Below are 18,913 nucleotides of genomic sequence, written 5' to 3'. Positions count from 1 at the left end.
AATTCCTTCCTTGGCCTCCCCTGCTGCCGGCGAGACAGTCTCAAAAAAATCGCCCTCCTCTTGACGTCTCTCCTCGAATGTCCCAAAAGGCCCAAGCTCACGCCGACATGGAAGAGAAAAAACCCGACCAATGGCGCCGATGCCGACGCCCCACCGTGAAGAGGCTGTTGGGCTCAGGTTGCCTTTGGCAGCCCTTCCTCAGCCAATACTAGCAGTCCCGGTGGGATCCTGCCAGGCTTCCAAAGCCACGCCGACCGCCTGGCTATTGTTTCCGGGCACCAGGTGGGAAAGTGAACGCACCCGCTCTAGGCGGCGCGACCAATAGGTGCCAGAAGTTAACGTCCTGCGTAAAAGAGGGTCCCTCCTATCCCTTTGTCAGCAAGAGTAAGAGTAGCCCTTTGAGCTGGCCAGCCTTCCTAAAGTGCCTTAACGCGGATTTTAGGCTCTGTAGCGGTCGGCTCCCTGATTGCAAAGCTTACCGACGTCATTCCTCCCAAAAAGGCGTGAAAGCTGGCGTTACGCCCTGGCGTCATTTGCACGAGGCAGACCGGCTCCTCTCCCAGTAAAACATAAGCTGTGCTTTTCCCAAGCATCCTAACGCGTCTAAAACTGTTCCTCTCGCAGGCTTACAAAAGCCAATGGGGAATTTCACCGTCGGCTCTAGTTCACCCACAGGGCCAGGGCCGGGACCCAAATTCCTTCCTTGGCCTCCCCTGCTGCCGGCGAGACAGTCTCAAAAAATCGCGCTCCTCTTGACGTCTCTCCTCGAATGTCCCAAAAGGCCCAAGCTCACGCCGACGTGGAAGAGAAAAAACCCGACCAATGGCGCCGATGCCGACGCCCCACCGTGAAGAGGCTGTTGGGCTCAGGTTGCCTTTGGCAGCCCTTCCTCAGCCAATACTAGCAGTCCCGGTGGGATCCTGCCAGGCTTCCAAAGCCACGCCGACCGCCTGGCTATTGTTTCCGGGCACCAGGTGGGAAAGTGAACGCACCCGCTCTAGGCGGCGCGACCAATAGGTGCCAGAAGTTAACGTCCAGCGTAAAAGAGGGTCCCTCCTATCCCTTTGTCAGCAAGAGTAAGAGTAGCCCTTTGAGCTGGCCAGCCTTCCTAAAGTGCCTTAACGCGGATTTTAGGCTCTGTAGCGGTCGGCTCCCTGATTGCAAAGCTTACCGACGTCATTCCTCCCAAAAAGGCGTGAAAGCTGGCGTTACGCCCTGGCGTCATTTGCACGAGGCAGACCGGCTCCTCTCCCAGTAAAACATAAGCTGTGCTTTTCCCAAGCATCCTAACGCGTCTAAAACTGTTCCTCTCGCAGGCTTACAAAAGCCAATGGGGAATTTCACCGTCGGCTCTAGTTCACCCACAGGGCCAGGGCCGGGACCCAAATTCCTTCCTTGGCCTCCCCTGCTGCCGGCGAGACAGTCTCAAAAAATCGCGCTCCTCTTGACGTCTCTCCTCGAATGTCCCAAAAGGCCCAAGCTCACGCCGACATGGAAGAGAAAAAACCCGACCAATGGCGCCGATGCCGACGCCCCACCGTGAAGAGGCTGTTGGGCTCAGGTTGCCTTTGGCAGCCCTTCCTCAGCCAATACTAGCAGTCCCGGTGGGATCCTGCCAGGCTTCCAAAGCCACGCCGACCGCCTGGCTATTGTTTCCGGGCACCAGGTGGGAAAGTGAACGCACCCGCTCTAGGCGGCGTGACCAATAGGTGCCAGAAGTTAACGTCCTGCGTAAAAGAGGGTCCCTCCTATCCCTTTGTCAGCAAGAGTAAGAGTAGCCCTTTGAGCTGGCCAGCCTTCCTAAAGTGCTTTAACGCGGATTTTAGGCTCTGTAGCGGTCGGCTCCCTGATTGCAAAGCTTACCGACGTCATTCCTCCCAAAAAGGCCTGAAAGCTGGCGTTACGCCCTGGCGTCATTTGCACGAGGCAGACCGGCTCCTCTCCCAGTAAAACATAAGCTGTGCTTTTCCCAAGCATCCTAACGCGTCTAAAACTGTTCCTCTCGCAGGCTTACAAAAGCCAATGGGGAATTTCACCGTCGGCTCTAGTTCACCCACAGGGCCAGGGCCGGGACCCAAATTCCTTCCTTGGCCTCCCCTGCTGCCGGCGAGACAGTCTCAAAAAATCGCCCTCCTCTTGACGTCTCTCCTCGAATGTCCCAAAAGGCCCAAGCTCACGCCGACATGGAAGAGAAAAAACCCGACCAATGGCGCCGATGCCGACGCCCCACCGTGAAGAGGCTGTTGGGCTCAGGTTGCCTTTGGCAGCCCTTCCTCAGCCAATACTAGCAGTCCCGGTGGGATCCTGCCAGGCTTCCAAAGCCACGCCGACCGCCTGGCTATTGTTTCCGGGCACCAGGTGGGAAAGTGAACGCACCCGCTCTAGGCGGCGCGACCAATAGGTGCCAGAAGTTAACGTCCTGCGTAAAAGAGGGTCCCTCCTATCCCTTTGTCAGCAAGAGTAAGAGTAGCCCTTTGAGCTGGCCAGCCTTCCTAAAGTGCTTTAACGCGGATTTTAGGCTCTGTAGCGGTCGGCTCCCTGATTGCAAAGCTTACCGACGTCATTCCTCCCAAAAAGGCCTGAAAGCTGGCGTTACACCCTGGCGTCATTTGCACGAGGCAGACCGGCTCCTCTCCCAGTAAAACATAAGCTGTGCTTTTCCCAAGCATCCTAACACGTCTAAAACTGTTCCTCTCGCAGGCTTACAAAAGCCAATGGGGAATTTCACCGTCGGCTCTAGTTCACCCACAGGGCCAGGGCCGGGACCCAAATTCCTTCCTTGGCCTCCCCTGCTGCCGGCGAGACAGTCTCAAAAAATCGCGCTCCTCTTGACGTCTCTCCTCGAATGTCCCAAAAGGCCCAAGCTCACGCCGACATGGAAGAGAAAAAACCCGACCAATGGCGCCGATGCCGACGCCCCACCGTGAAGAGGCTGTTGGGCTCAGGTTGCCTTTGGCAGCCCTTCCTCAGCCAATACTAGCAGTCCCGGTGGGATCCTGCCAGGCTTCCAAAGCCACGCCGACCGCCTGGCTATTGTTTCCGGGCACCAGGTGGGAAAGTGAACGCACCCGCTCTAGGCGGCGCGACCAATAGGTGCCAGAAGTTAACGTCCTGCGTAAAAGAGGGTCCCTCCTATCCCTTTGTCAGCAAGAGTAAGAGTAGCCCTTTGAGCTGGCCAGCCTTCCTAAAGTGCCTTAACGCGGATTTTAGGCTCTGTAGCGGTCGGCTCCCTGATTGCAAAGCTTACCGACGTCATTCCTCCCAAAAAGGCCTGAAAGCTGGCGTTACGCCCTGGCGTCATTTGCACGAGGCAGACCGGCTCCTCTCCCAGTAAAACATAAGCTGTGCTTTTCCCAAGCATCCTAACGCGTCTAAAACTGTTCCTCTCGCAGGCTTATAAAAGCCAATGGGAAATTTCACCGTCGGCTCTAGTTCACCCACAGGGCCAGGGCCGGGACCCAAATTCCTTCCTTGGCCTCCCCTGCTGCCGGCGAGACAGTCTCAAAAAATCGCCCTCCTCTTGACGTCTCTCCTCGAATGTCCCAAAAGGCCCAAGCTCACGCCGACATGGAAGAGAAAAAACCCGACCAATGGCGCCGATGCCGACGCCCCACCGTGAAGAGGCTGTTGGGCTCAGGTTGCCTTTGGCAGCCCTTCCTCAGCCAATACTAGCAGTCCCGGTGGGATCCTGCCAGGCTTCCAAAGCCACGCCGACCGCCTGGCTATTGTTTCCGGGCACCAGGTGGGAAAGTGAACGCACCCGCTCTAGGCGGCGCGACCAATAGGTGCCAGAAGTTAACGTCCAGCGTAAAAGAGGGTCCCTCCTATCCCTTTGTCAGCAAGAGTAAGAGTAGCCCTTTGAGCTGGCCAGCCTTCCTAAAGTGCCTTAACGCGGATTTTAGGCTCTGTAGCGGTCGGCTCCCTGATTGCAAAGCTTACCGACGTCATTCCTCCCAAAAAGGCGTGAAAGCTGGCGTTACGCCCTGGCGTCATTTGCACGAGGCAGACCGGCTCCTCTCCCAGTAAAACATAAGCTGTGCTTTTCCCAAGCATCCTAACGCGTCTAAAACTGTTCCTCTCGCAGGCTTACAAAAGCCAATGGGGAATTTCACCGTCGGCTCTAGTTCACCCACAGGGCCAGGGCCGGGACCCAAATTCCTTCCTTGGCCTCCCCTGCTGCCGGCGAGACAGTCTCAAAAAATCGCGCTCCTCTTGACGTCTCTCCTCGAATGTCCCAAAAGGCCCAAGCTCACGCCGACATGGAAGAGAAAAAACCCGACCAATGGCGCCGATGCCGACGCCCCACCGTGAAGAGGCTGTTGGGCTCAGGTTGCCTTTGGCAGCCCTTCCTCAGCCAATACTAGCAGTCCCGGTGGGATCCTGCCAGGCTTCCAAAGCCACGCCGACCGCCTGGCTATTGTTTCCGGGCACCAGGTGGGAAAGTGAACGCACCCGCTCTAGGCGGCGCGACCAATAGGTGCCAGAAGTTAACGTCCAGCGTAAAAGAGGGTCCCTCCTATCCCTTTGTCAGCAAGAGTAAGAGTAGCCCTTTGAGCTGGCCAGCCTTCCTAAAGTGCTTTAACGCGGATTTTAGGCTCTGTAGCGGTCGGCTCCCTGATTGCAAAGCTTACCGACGTCATTCCTCCCAAAAAGGCGTGAAAGCTGGCGTTACGCCCTGGCGTCATTTGCACGAGGCAGACCAGCTCCTCTCCCAGTAAAACATAAGCTGTGCTTTTCCCAAGCATCCTAACGCGTCTAAAACTGTTCCTCTCGCAGGCTTACAAAAGCCAATGGGAAATTTCACCGTCGGCTCTAGTTCACCCACAGGGCCAGGGCCGGGACCCAAATGCCTTCCTTGGCCTCCCCTGCTGCCGGCGAGACAGTCTCAAAAAATCGCCCTCCTCTTGACGTCTCTCCTCGAATGTCCCAAAAGGCCCAAGCTCACGCCGACATGGAAGAGAAAAAACCCGACCAATGGCGCCGATGCCGACGCCCCACCGTCAAGAGGCTGTTGGGCTCAGGTTGCCTTTGGCAGCCCTTCCTCAGCCAATACTAGCAGTCCCGGTGGGATCCTGCCAGGCTTCCAAAGCCACGCCGACCGCCTGGCTATTGTTTCCGGGCACCAGGTGGGAAAGTGAACGCACCCGCTCTAGGCGGCGCGACCAATAGGTGCCAGAAGTTAACGTCCAGCGTAAAAGAGGGTCCCTCCTATCCCTTTGTCAGCAAGAGTAAGAGTAGCCCTTTGAGCTGGCCAGCCTTCCTAAAGTGCCTTAACGCGGATTTTAGGCTCTGTAGCGGTCGGCTCCCTGATTGCAAAGCTTACCGACGTCATTCCTCCCAAAAAGGCGTGAAAGCTGGCGTTACGCCCTGGCGTCATTTGCACGAGGCAGACCGGCTCCTCTCCCAGTAAAACATAAGCTGTGCTTTTCCCAAGCATCCTAACGCGTCTAAAACTGTTCCTCTCGCAGGCTTACAAAAGCCAATGGGGAATTTCACCGTCGGCTCTAGTTCACCCACAGGGCCAGGGCCGGGACCCAAATTCCTTCCTTGGCCTCCCCTGCTGCCGGCGAGACAGTCTCAAAAAATCGCACTCCTCTTGACGTCTCTCCTCGAATGTCCCAAAAGGCCCAAGCTCACGCCGACATGGAAGAGAAAAAACCCGACCAATGGCGCCGATGCCGACGCCCCACCGTGAAGAGGCTGTTGGGCTCAGGTTGCCTTTGGCAGCCCTTCCTCAGCCAATACTAGCAGTCCCGGTGGGATCCTGCCAGGCTTCCAAAGCCACGCCGACCGCCTGGCTATTGTTTCCGGGCACCAGGTGGGAAAGTGAACGCACCCGCTCTAGGCGGCGTGACCAATAGGTGCCAGAAGTTAACGTCCTGCGTAAAAGAGGGTCCCTCCTATCCCTTTGTCAGCAAGAGTAAGAGTAGCCCTTTGAGCTGGCCAGCCTTCCTAAAGTGCTTTAACGCGGATTTTAGGCTCTGTAGCGGTCGGCTCCCTGATTGCAAAGCTTACCGACGTCATTCCTCCCAAAAAGGCCTGAAAGCTGGCGTTACGCCCTGGCGTCATTTGCACGAGGCAGACCGGCTCCTCTCCCAGTAAAACATAAGCTGTGCTTTTCCCAAGCATCCTAACGCGTCTAAAACTGTTCCTCTCGCAGGCTTACAAAAGCCAATGGGGAATTTCACCGTCGGCTCTAGTTCACCCACAGGGCCAGGGCCGGGACCCAAATTCCTTCCTTGGCCTCCCCTGCTGCCGGCGAGACAGTCTCAAAAAATCGCCCTCCTCTTGACGTCTCTCCTCGAATGTCCCAAAAGGCCCAAGCTCACGCCGACATGGAAGAGAAAAAACCCGACCAATGGCGCCGATGCCGACGCCCCACCGTGAAGAGGCTGTTGGGCTCAGGTTGCCTTTGGCAGCCCTTCCTCAGCCAATACTAGCAGTCCCGGTGGGATCCTGCCAGGCTTCCAAAGCCACGCCGACCGCCTGGCTATTGTTTCCGGGCACCAGGTGGGAAAGTGAACGCACCCGCTCTAGGCGGCGCGACCAATAGGTGCCAGAAGTTAACGTCCTGCGTAAAAGAGGGTCCCTCCTATCCCTTTGTCAGCAAGAGTAAGAGTAGCCCTTTGAGCTGGCCAGCCTTCCTAAAGTGCTTTAACGCGGATTTTAGGCTCTGTAGCGGTCGGCTCCCTGATTGCAAAGCTTACCGACGTCATTCCTCCCAAAAAGGCCTGAAAGCTGGCGTTACACCCTGGCGTCATTTGCACGAGGCAGACCGGCTCCTCTCCCAGTAAAACATAAGCTGTGCTTTTCCCAAGCATCCTAACACGTCTAAAACTGTTCCTCTCGCAGGCTTACAAAAGCCAATGGGGAATTTCACCGTCGGCTCTAGTTCACCCACAGGGCCAGGGCCGGGACCCAAATTCCTTCCTTGGCCTCCCCTGCTGCCGGCGAGACAGTCTCAAAAAATCGCGCTCCTCTTGACGTCTCTCCTCGAATGTCCCAAAAGGCCCAAGCTCACGCCGACATGGAAGAGAAAAAACCCGACCAATGGCGCCGATGCCGACGCCCCACCGTGAAGAGGCTGTTGGGCTCAGGTTGCCTTTGGCAGCCCTTCCTCAGCCAATACTAGCAGTCCCGGTGGGATCCTGCCAGGCTTCCAAAGCCACGCCGACCGCCTGGCTATTGTTTCCGGGCACCAGGTGGGAAAGTGAACGCACCCGCTCTAGGCGGCGCGACCAATAGGTGCCAGAAGTTAACGTCCTGCGTAAAAGAGGGTCCCTCCTATCCCTTTGTCAGCAAGAGTAAGAGTAGCCCTTTGAGCTGGCCAGCCTTCCTAAAGTGCCTTAACGCGGATTTTAGGCTCTGTAGCGGTCGGCTCCCTGATTGCAAAGCTTACCGACGTCATTCCTCCCAAAAAGGCCTGAAAGCTGGCGTTACGCCCTGGCGTCATTTGCACGAGGCAGACCGGCTCCTCTCCCAGTAAAACATAAGCTGTGCTTTTCCCAAGCATCCTAACGCGTCTAAAACTGTTCCTCTCGCAGGCTTATAAAAGCCAATGGGAAATTTCACCGTCGGCTCTAGTTCACCCACAGGGCCAGGGCCGGGACCCAAATTCCTTCCTTGGCCTCCCCTGCTGCCGGCGAGACAGTCTCAAAAAATCGCCCTCCTCTTGACGTCTCTCCTCGAATGTCCCAAAAGGCCCAAGCTCACGCCGACATGGAAGAGAAAAAACCCGACCAATGGCGCCGATGCCGACGCCCCACCGTCAAGAGGCTGTTGGGCTCAGGTTGCCTTTGGCAGCCCTTCCTCAGCCAATACTAGCAGTCCCGGTGGGATCCTGCCAGGCTTCCAAAGCCACGCCGACCGCCTGGCTATTGTTTCCGGGCACCAGGTGGGAAAGTGAACGCACCCGCTCTAGGCGGCGCGACCAATAGGTGCCAGAAGTTAACGTCCTGCGTAAAAGAGGGTCCCTCCTATCCCTTTGTCAGCAAGAGTAAGAGTAGCCCTTTGAGCTGGCCAGCCTTCCTAAAGTGCTTTAACGCGGATTTTAGGCTCTGTAGCGGTCGGCTCCCTGATTGCAAAGCTTACCGACGTCATTCCTCCCAAAAAGGCCTGAAAGCTGGCGTTACGCCCTGGCGTCATTTGCACGAGGCAGACCAGCTCCTCTCCCAGTAAAACATAAGCTGTGCTTTTCCCAAGCATCCTAACGCGTCTAAAACTGTTCCTCTCGCAGGCTTACAAAAGCCAATGGGAAATTTCACCGTCGGCTCTAGTTCACCCACAGGGCCAGGGCCGGGACCCAAATGCCTTCCTTGGCCTCCCCTGCTGCCGGCGAGACAGTCTCAAAAAATCGCCCTCCTCTTGACGTCTCTCCTCGAATGTCCCAAAAGGCCCAAGCTCACGCCGACATGGAAGAGAAAAAACCCGACCAATGGCGCCGATGCCGACGCCCCACCGTCAAGAGGCTGTTGGGCTCAGGTTGCCTTTGGCAGCCCTTCCTCAGCCAATACTAGCAGTCCCGGTGGGATCCTGCCAGGCTTCCAAAGCCACGCCGACCGCCTGGCTATTGTTTCCGGGCACCAGGTGGGAAAGTGAACGCACCCGCTCTAGGCGGCGTGACCAATAGGTGCCAGAAGTTAACGTCCTGCGTAAAAGAGGGTCCCTCCTATCCCTTTGTCAGCAAGAGTAAGAGTAGCCCTTTGAGCTGGCCAGCCTTCCTAAAGTGCTTTAACGCGGATTTTAGGCTCTGTAGCGGTCGGCTCCCTGATTGCAAAGCTTACCGACGTCAATCCTCCCAAAAAGGCATGAAAGCTGGCGTTACGCCCTGGCGTCATTTGCACGAGGCAGACCGGCTCCTCTCCCAGTAAAACATAAGCTGTGCTTTTCCCAAGCATCCTAACGCGTCTAAAACTGTTCCTCTCGCAGGCTTACAAAAGCCAATGGGAAATTTCACCGTCGGCTCTAGTTCACCCACAGGGCCAGGGCCGGGACCCAAATTCCTTCCTTGGTCTCCGCTGCTACCAGGAACACAGTTCCTCAGCAATATATCTTGCTTTTTTCCAAGAAACATGTCATTTTGTGACACCAAGAACAGGAGAGAAGAATATGGTGATATTTTTGGCACAACGTTGCTCACAACAGTAGATTCCCTGTCTTTGAGATGTGTAAGAAATAGAGCCTGTGGTCAAATTTCCCTTGTTTTATAGACAAGCAGTTCAGAATATTGTAGAAACTCGGCCTAAAGTTTATTAGGAGAGATGAATGTATGTTAAATAAGAGTATGCGATAAGACTATGTTTCAGGATGCTGTTGAATGAATACAGATATATTTGCAAAATACAGGTACAAATTCTTTTATTTACATTTTACATACATGGAAGATTTGCATTTATATAGCAGCCTTCATAGGAAAACTTACGATGATTATTATATCAGTTTCAATATGGGAAAACATTGTAGTAGAATAACAGTCATCACCGTCCTTCTCGTGTTCTGCCTTCTTAGTTTTCAGACATTCTTGACTGCCACTGGATATTATCGTCTTTTTTCACACTTTGTCCTCATTCATTTCGACTGTCGAAGTATTCATCACAGTCGACATCAACTGCTCTCATTTTCATAATCGTTTTCAGCACATCCATTGCCCGTCATCGTTTTCAGTGACATCGGCTCTCGTGCACCTTCGTCGATCATCATTGTCATGTTTGCAATGGTTGATGTGTTTTTTAACCATGTTTGCAAACAGTTACCATCGTTGTTTAATTGTAGTCGGCTAACATCATTGATACTCATCGTCATCCACTGTTGGCAGTCATCATTGTTGCAAGGATTGTCATTGTGCGGTACTGTCATCATTGAATGGTATTCATCGACTGTCATCGACCATCATCACAGGCCACCGTCAAACATCACCACCGTTGTCACGTGTGACTGTCATCTTGGACTGCCATTGTCGACCATCGTTGTTAGTAACATCGGCAACTCTTCTCATGAACTTTCTCTACTGCCGTCGAGCGTCCTCATCAGCAACTGCTGGAGAACGTTGTTTTTCTTGTTGTCAACCGTTGTCGACTATCGAGGATGAATGGCAATGGCAATCACCACTGACAACGACTGAAGAGGCTTAAGATGACTAACGATGCCAGTGACAAAGACCAACAGGAGACGACGACCATGCCCACCGACACAAATGACGACCGTTGATGGAGTCGACAGCGACAGTTGATGACCAATACCGATGAAGATGGCCAACAAAGACCGTCAAGGACGACTGGCAACGAACAAGTGACGACCGTCAAAGACGACGAAGACCATCGACAATGATGAACGTCGTCCTTGTTGTCGACATCATCACTGGTCATCACTCATCATCAACGGTCGTGGCAAATGATCATCGTAACAATGCTCGTCATCAGTCGTCGTCGACATGCGTCGCTGTTGTCAACAATCGTCATCGTTATCGATAGGCAGAATCGTCAATGGTCATCATCAGGCATCGTCGTTGAGTGTCATCGTCGTCATTGTCGTTGTCAGCGGTCGTCGTTGAGCGCTGTCATCAGGCATTGTTGTCAATGCTGGTTGTCGGTGTTGGGCGTCGTTGGGCATTATTGTCACTGATTGTCATCGTTGGTCATCATCAATGACGATCATCGGCGCTGTTGTCGACAGGCAGCGGCATCGACAGTCGTTGTCACTGTTAGACGGTCGTGGGCATCGACAGTCAGTGGCATCGACTGCTGTCATTGTCGTCAGGCTGCAGCATCAGGTGTCGCTGTTGGGCATCATCGGGTTTTGGCATCGGGCGCCAGTGTCGTCAACTGATGTCGTCGATGATGTCATCATTGTCAGTCGTCGTCAATGGTTGTCGTTGTCATTGGGCTTCGACAACGACAGTCGGCATCATCACGCATCATCGGTTGTCATCGTCAACAATCGTTGTTGGGTGTTGTCGAGAGGCATCGCCATTGTTGACGGTTGGGGGCGTAGATGGATGTCGTTGTTGATGGTCATCGTTGATGGTTGTCATTGTCAACGGTCGTTGTCGTCGGGCATCGTCATCAGGCGTCGTTGGGCATCGTCGGTCGTCATCTTGACAATTGCCACTGGGTGTTGTCGACGGGCATTGGCATCGCCGGCTGTCATCATTGACGGTCGGGGGCATCGACTGGCATCGTCATCGGGCATCGTTGTCGTTGGGCGTCATCGTCGTCGATGGTCATCATCGTCAACAGTCATCCTCGCCGTCATCGTCTTCATCATCATTGATGGTCAGTATCGTTATCGAGCATTGTTGTTGTTGATGCTCATTGGTCGTCGTCATCGATTTCGGGTGTCGTCGGGCGCCATCATCGTTGACAGTCGTTGTCGACAGTCATCCTCACCGTTGTCGTCTTCATCGTCGTTGATGGTCATCATCGTCGTTGTCGAGCATCGTCATTCTTAACAGTCATTGGTCGTCGTCATTTTTGGGTGTCGTCGTCATCAATGGTCAGTGTCGTCGACAGTCGTCATCGTCTTAGGTCGTCGTCGACCATCGTCGGGCATTGGTCGTCAGTCGTCAGGTGTCAATGGTCGTCGTGGTCATCAGGCGTCGTTGACAGTCGTTGGTCATTGTTGTCGAGAGTCATCGACCGTCGTCATCGGTATTGTCATCGTTGACTGTCGTCAACCATCATCATCTTCATCATCGCCCGTTGTCGTTGTTAATCTTTGTTGTCAACTGTCATCACCCATCGTCGTTGACCATTGTTGTCATGGTTGTCAACTGCCATTTTTGTCGTCATCATCTGCTGTGTCCCCATCCCCATGGCCGCATGTCCCCCCTACGCCCTGTAACTCCCCCTACCTCGGACTTGGTGTACTTGCCCATCCCCCTGGTGTCAGTGACGATGACGTATGGGATGCGGTCGCCCAGGGCAGAGGTGCTGCCTGCGTCCCGCTGCCGCATCCTGGGGGCACCTGCACTTGGGGGGGAGGGGCACAGTGGGGGTACAGGGCTGGGAGACATGTGGTGGGGGCAGCCACGGTTGGGGGGGCACCCACTGGGGGGGTGCCCATGGTGGGGAAACACCCATGTGAGGCGCACCTCTTAGGTGGGCACCCAAGAGAGGGCATTAGGGGGCCTCCTGGTTGAGGGGGGCATCTGGGGGGGCTTGTTGGTGGGGCACGGGGGTGCATCCATGGGGGGAACCATGGGAGGTCATCTGGCGCCTGAAGCTGGTGACGCTTTGGGGGGAGGTTGGGGGGCCATGGGGCAGGATGCTGTGGGGCGGGATGATAAGAGGCGGGGATGCCATAGGGCTGGGGATGCCGTGGGGTGGGGTGGGGCCATGGGGCAGGGCCACCATGGGGCTGGGGTTGCCATGGGGTGGGGATGATGTGGTGCTGGGATGACCGTGGGGTGGGACGATGTGGGGCAGGGGCACTGTGGGGCTGGGGATGCCATGGGGCATGGCTGCCATCATGTGTAGATGATGTGGGGCTGGGAATGCTGTGGGGGTGGGGCCACTATGGGGCTAGGGATGCCGTGGGGCTGGGGCCGCTGTGGGAAAGGAAAAACATAGGGCTGGGGATGCAATGGGCAGGGGATACGAGGGGCAGGGGACACTGTGGGGCAGGAGGAGTCATGGGGCTGGGGATACCATGGGGTGTGGAACATGTCGGACTGGGGATGCTGTGGGGTGGGGGTTCCTGTGGTGCAGGGACGCCGTGGGGCGGGGACGCAGTGAGACCCACCAACCCCGATAGGGACACCCCAACTCCCCTTTCTGGACCCCAATCCCACCGAGACCCCACCAACCACACCCTCGGGACACCATATCCCCCCAGTATATTCCCCCCCACATGTTACCCGACAGGGACCAACAGAGAAGCCTAACCTGCCCCCAGAGTGCCTGGGGGTAGGGCGAACTTTGTACCCTGCCCCCGACCCTCCCCGCCTCTCCCTCCGTCCCTCCCTCCCTTCTCTACCAGTGGCGTGCCGTAGCAGCCCCCAGAACCCTGCGCATGCGCGGTAGCAGCCAGGGGAGCAGGGCGCACGCGCTGTAGCTGCCACCGGAGCCCGGCGCACGCGCTGTAGCTGCCACCGGAGCCCGGCGCACGCGCTGTAGCTGCCACCGGAGCCCGGCGCATGCGCGGTAGCGGCCCCCGGAGCCCGGCGCATGCGCGGTAGCGACCCCCAGAGCCTGGCACACGGCGCGGCGGCAGCCCCCGGAACACGATGCCCTTGACGAAGAGGTCGCCCGTCGGGGTGCAGATGAAGTGTCGGGTACCAGCCTGGGCAGTAACGGGGGGGACACAGGGGGTCACAGGGTAAATGAGGGGTAAAGGAGGGGGAAGGGTGGCCAGACCCCTAGCGACACCCAACAACCACCCCCCCCAGTACACCCAGTCCTGCCCCTGGCTCCCCGCACCCCCAGTGGCTCCTGGTGTCCCTCAGTCCGTCGCAGTACACCCAGTGCCCCTCACAATTCATCCGTCCCCTCTCAGTTCACGCAGTCCCTCTCAGTGATTCTTCATCCTGTCCCATCCCATCCCATCCCCTCTCAGCGATCCCCCCAGTCGCTCCCATCCCGTCCCAGTGACCCCCAGTCCCTCCCAGACTCCTCCCATCCCCACCCAGTCCCTCCATCCCCCCATCCCTTTCCAGTCCAACCCAGTCCCTTCTATCCCCTTCAGTGAACCCTCAGTCCCTCCCAGTCCCTCACAGTGACCCCTCAGCCCCCTGCCATCCCCCCCAGTTCTCCCATCCCCCCCAAGTCTCACCCAGTTCCTTACAGGGACCTCCCCAACACCACCCTCAGCACCCCAAATCCCCCTATGGGGACCCCCCCAAGACCCACCAACCCTCCATAGAGACCCTCCATCTCCCCCCTCCGGACCCAAACCCCACCGAGATTCCCCCAACCATGCCCTCGGACCCCAAATCCCCTCGGTGACCCTCCCACTCCCCCTGAGCCCCCTCAAGCAACCCGACAGGGACACCAACCTGCCCCTACAGTGCCTGGGGAGGGATGAGCTGAATCCCCTCCCTCCGCTCCTCCCTTCTCCCCTGCCCCTCCGTCCCTCATACACCTACCGCGCACGGCAGCAGCCGCCGGAGCAGGGCACACGCGCGGCAGCAGCCCCCCACCCCACCCCGCCCGGAGCAGGGTGCACGCGCGGCGGCAGCCCACCCCCCCCACCCCCACCCCGGAGTCGGGCGCACGGCGCAGCACAGCCCCCAGGGGATGCTCGGTAGCAGTCCCCGGAGCACGATGCCCTTGACGAAGAGGACGCCTGTCGGGGTGCAGATGAAGTGTCGGGTACCAGCCTGGGCGGTATCGGGGGAGTCACGGGGTAAAGGAGGGGTAAAGGAGGGGGAGGGGTGGCCCGACTCCTAGCAACACCCAAAAACCACCCCGCCAGTACACCCAGTCCTGCCCCCAGCTCCCCCCATCCCCAGTGGTTCCCGGTGTCTCTTAGTCCCTCCCAGTACACCCAGTGCCCCTCCCAATCCTTCCATCCCTCCCCCAGTCCCCTACCACTCCCTCCCAGTGATGCCCCATCCTCTCCCAGTGACCCGCCAGTCCCCTCAGTCCCCCCCAGCTTCCTCCCATCCCCTCCCAGTCCCCTGTCTCCCCCCATCCCTTTCCAGTCTGACACAGTCCCTCCCAGACATCCTCTCATCACCTCCCAGTGATCTCCCCATCCCCCCGAGTCCCCTGGTCCCCCCCCATTCCCCCGCAGTCCCTCCCAGTGACCCCTGAGTCCCTTACCATCCCCTCCCAGTTCTCCCATCCCCCCCAGGTCCCACCCAGTCCCTGCCAATGACCTCCCTAACCCCCCATGAGACCCCCCAACACTACTCTCGGGACTCAAAATGCTCCTATGGGGGCCCCCAACCCCCCATAGGGACCCTCCATCTTCCCCCTCTGGACCCCAACCCCCTTGAGATTCCCCCAACCACGCCATCGGGAACCCAAATCCTCCTAGTCACCCCCCGAACCCCCCTCAAGCTACCTGACAGGTACCCCCAGGGCACATCAACCTGCCCCTACAGTGCCTGCGGCAGGGGAGCAGTGTCCCCTCCCTCCGCCCCTCCCTCTGCCCCCATCCCTGCCTCTTACTCCTCTGCTTCCCCTCTGCCCCTTCTCCGCCTGTGGTGCATGCGCGGTAGCGGCCCCCGGAGCTGGGCACAAGGCACGGTGGCCACCCCCGGAGCGTGCCAGTAGCAGCCCCCGGAACACAATGCCCTTGATGAAGAGGTTGCCTGTCAGGGTGCAGATGAAGTGTCAGGTACCAGCCTGGGTGGTAACAGGGGAGTCACGGGGGATCACGGGGTAAATGAGGAGTAAAGGAGGGGGAGGGGTGGCCAGACTTCTAGCGACACCCCACAACACCCCCCCCCCCGGTACACCCAGTCCTGCCCCCAGCTCCCCGCACCCTCAGCCGTGTGCCCTCCCTCCGCACCTACCTCCGCCCCGGCTCCCCGTACCCCCAGCCGTGTGCCCTCCCTCCGCACCTACCTCCGCCCCCATCCCCACCCCTTCCTCCGCCCCCATCCCCACCCCTTCCTCCTCCCCTTCCCTTCTGTCTCTTCTCCACCTGTGGCGCACGGTAGCAGCCCCTGGAGCACGGCACGGTAGCGGCAGCCTGTGGAGCACACCCCGTAGCAATCCGCAGAGCACGATGCCCTTGACGAAGAGGTCGCCCGTCGGGTTGCGGATGAAGTAATCGGCTACCAGCCTGGGCGGTAACGGGGGATTCACAGTGGGTCATGGGATAAAGGAGGGGGAGGGCTGGTGAACTCCTAGCGACACCACACAACCACCCCCGCAGTACACCCCATCCTGTCCCCAGCTCCTCCACCCCCTGTGGCTCCTGGTGTCCCTCAGTCCCTCCCAGTACACCCAATGCCTCTCCCAGTCCCTCCATCCCCCCCAGGCCCCTACCATGCTCCCTCAGTCCACACTGTCTTTCTCAGTGACTCACTGTCCCATCCCATCCCTTCTCAGTGACTCCCCCCGTCACTCCCAGTCCATCTGCTGTTCCCCCAGTGCGCTCCTATCGCCTCCCAGTGATGCCCCAGTCCCTCCCACTCGCCCCCAGCTTCCTCCCATCCGCTCCCAGTCCCCCCCATCCCTTTCCAGTCCAACCCAGTGCCTCCTATCCTCTTCAGTAAACTCCTAGTCCCTCCCAGTGCCTCCCATCTCCACCCAGTCTCTCCCAGTCATTCTCCAATCTCCTCCCAGTGGCTTCCCCATCCCCCCCAGTGCCCCAGGTCTCCTCCCATTCCCCCGCAGTCCCTCTCAGTGTCCCTTCAGCCCCCTGCCATCCCCCCCAGTTCTCCCATCCCCCCCAGGTCCCACCCAGCCCCTGCCAGTGACCTCCCTAACCCCCCTAAAGACCCCCACAGCACCGCCCTCAGGACCCCAACCCTCCCCAACACCCACTAATGCCCCATAGGGACCCCCGAACTCCTGCCTCTGGACCCCAACCCCCCCAAGACCATGCCCTCGGGACCCCAAATCCCCCCAGTGACCCCCCCATCCCCTAAGCCCCCCTCAAGCCACATGACAGGGACCCCCAGGGGACCCCAACCCGCCCCCATGGTGCTTGGGTGGGGCGAGCCGTGGCCTTCTATCCCTGCCCGCTACCCTGCTCCTCTGTCCCTCCTCCACCTGCGGCGCGCGGAAGTGATGAGCGGAAGCAGACCACGGAGTAGGTGCAGTAGCAGCCCCCAGAGCACACCTGGTGGCAGCCCCCAGAACACAATGCCCTTGACGAAGAGATCGTCTGTCGGGGTATGGATGAAGTTGTCGGGGACCAGCTTGGGAGGTATCGGGGGAATCACGGGGGGTCATGGGGTAAAGGAGGGGGAGGGGTAGCCAGACTCCTAGCGACACCCTACAGTCCCCCCCGTACACTCAGTCCTGCCCTTGGCCCCTCCTGCCCCCAGTGGCTCCTGGTGTCCCTCCCAATCCCTCCATCCCCTCCCAGTCCCATGCAGTCCTTCTCAGTGACTCTCTGTCCCATCCCATCCCCTGTCAGTGACCCTCCCAGTGAACTCCCGTTCTCTCCCAGTGACCCCAAGTCCCTCCTAGCCTCCTCCTATCCCCTCGCAGTCCCTCCATCATCCCCATCCCTTCCCAGTCCAACACAGCCCCTCTTATCCCCTTCAGTGAACCCTCAGTCCCTCCCAGTCATCCTCCTATGCCTTCCCAGTGACTTCCCCATCCCCCCAGTTCCCCCGGTCCCCTCCCATCCCTTCCCAGTCTCCCCAACCTGCTCCCAGTGAACCCTCCGGTCCCTCCCAGCCCCCTCCCATCCCCTCCTAGTGCCCCCCCAAATCCCTCCCCAGTCTCCCCATCAGTACCTCCAAGTGCCTCCCATTCCCCCCCAGTCCCTCCCAGTCATCCTCCCATCCCCTCCCAGTGACCCACTCGCCCCCTGCCATCGGCCCCAGTCCATCACCGGTCCCCTCCCAGCCCCTCCCATTGCTTCCCATCCTCTCCCAGTCCCTCCCATTCATCCCCCATCCCCTCCCAGTGACTTCCCTGTTCCCCCTCGGTCCCCTCCCAGCCCCCTCCCATCCCCTCGCAGTGCCCCCCAAGTCCCCCTCAGTGACCCCCCAGTCCCTCCCAGCACCCCCAGCCCACCAGTGGCCGCACCCAAAGCGCGCGGCCCCTCCCCCGGCAGCAGCAGCGTGGTGTAGCAGAGGTTATGGGCTGTCACGATGGACAGGTACGGCAAGGATAAATGCAGCATCACGATGGGCATGTTGTAGTACTTAGGGCAGGGATCAGGGGTCACGGGGGGTGATGGGGTTGGGGGTCACAAGGGATCACAGAGGTCATGAGGGTCACAGGACATGGGAATCATGGGGTCATGGGGTCACAGGGGTCATGGGAGGTCAGCAGACATGGGGTCATGGGTTCATGGGGGTCACAGGACATAGGGGGGCGGGGGTCATGGGGTCATAGGTGTCACAGGTTATGGGGGTCGCAAATCATGGGGTCATGGTGTCACAGAGATCACGTGAGTCACGCGTAGTTGGTTGTTGATTGTTGTTGGTTGTTGTCGGTCGTCAGCAGTTGTCGTCGTCCGTCGCCGCCGACCATCGTCATCGTCATTGGCCGTTGTCGACCATCGACCGTTGTCATCGCCGACCGTCAGTTATCGTCGAAACTCGCGTCATCTGTTGTCGTTGCTGACCGTTGCGTCATCGCCGACTGTCATGTTGTTGTCGTTGTCAGCCGTCATCGTTGTCGGCTGTCGTATTGTTGTCGTCGTCAGTCACGCCGTCATCGTCGCCCATCATCGTAGCCCGTCGTGGCCGTCTGGCATCGACTGTCATCGTTGACTGTCGTCGTGTCGACCGTCGTTGTTCTTGACAGTCGCGTCGGCCGTCGTCCTCGACCGTCGTCGTCCTCGACCGTCGTCGTCGACCGTCATCCTCGACAGTCTCGTCGGCCATCGACGTCGACCGTCGTCGTTGTTGACCGTCGCGTCGGCCGTCGTCGTCTACCGTTGTCGGCCTCGACAGTCGCGTCGACTGTCGTCATCGTCGACCGTCGTCGTCGTCGACCATTCTCACTGCCGTTGACAGTCCTCGTCGACCGTCCTCTTTGCCGTGTTGTCGCCGCGTCGTCGCCGCGTCGTCGCCGCCACGTCGTCCGTCGTTGTCCACCGTCATCATCTTCGTTGACCCTCGTGTTGTCCGTTGTCGTCGCCGACCGTCGTGTTTTTGTTGTCGTTGCCGACCGTTGGGTCGTCGCTGACCATCGTGTCGACCGTCATTGTCATTGACCGTCACTGTCGTCCGTCGTCGCCAATTGTGGCAGGTCGTCATTGCGTCGTCGTCGTTGACCGTCACGTTGTCATCGTCCGTCATTGTTGGCCGCAGTCGTTGTCGTCGTCGACCGTCGTT

At 58.4% G+C, this 18,913-nt stretch overlaps 1 long non-coding RNA gene across 5 annotated transcripts; it reads left to right on the top strand.

The window, feature by feature from the left end:
• The first annotated feature begins 13,147 nt into the window (after nucleotides 1–13,147).
• On the top strand, nucleotides 13,148–18,423 carry LOC142056083 (uncharacterized). Of its 5 annotated transcripts, none has more exons than XR_012660209.1 (3): nucleotides 13,148–13,270; nucleotides 15,605–16,787; nucleotides 18,078–18,423. It is a non-coding gene; the product is annotated as an uncharacterized LOC142056083 (long non-coding RNA). The 5 variants fall into 5 exon arrangements; XR_012660211.1 differs by lacking the exon at nucleotides 13,148–13,270 and adding an exon at nucleotides 14,240–14,321 and having other exon boundaries at nucleotides 15,608–16,787; XR_012660210.1 differs by lacking the exon at nucleotides 13,148–13,270 and adding an exon at nucleotides 14,240–14,321.
• Nucleotides 18,424–18,913: the final 490 nt, after the last annotated feature.

This window comes from Phalacrocorax aristotelis, chromosome 4, assembly GCF_949628215.1.
Source record: "Phalacrocorax aristotelis chromosome 4, bGulAri2.1, whole genome shotgun sequence".
Classification (NCBI taxonomy): Eukaryota; Metazoa; Chordata; class Aves; order Suliformes; family Phalacrocoracidae; genus Phalacrocorax; species Phalacrocorax aristotelis.
The sequence above is the reverse complement of the archived record's forward strand: the minus strand, read 5'-3'. Positions and strand labels throughout refer to the sequence as shown.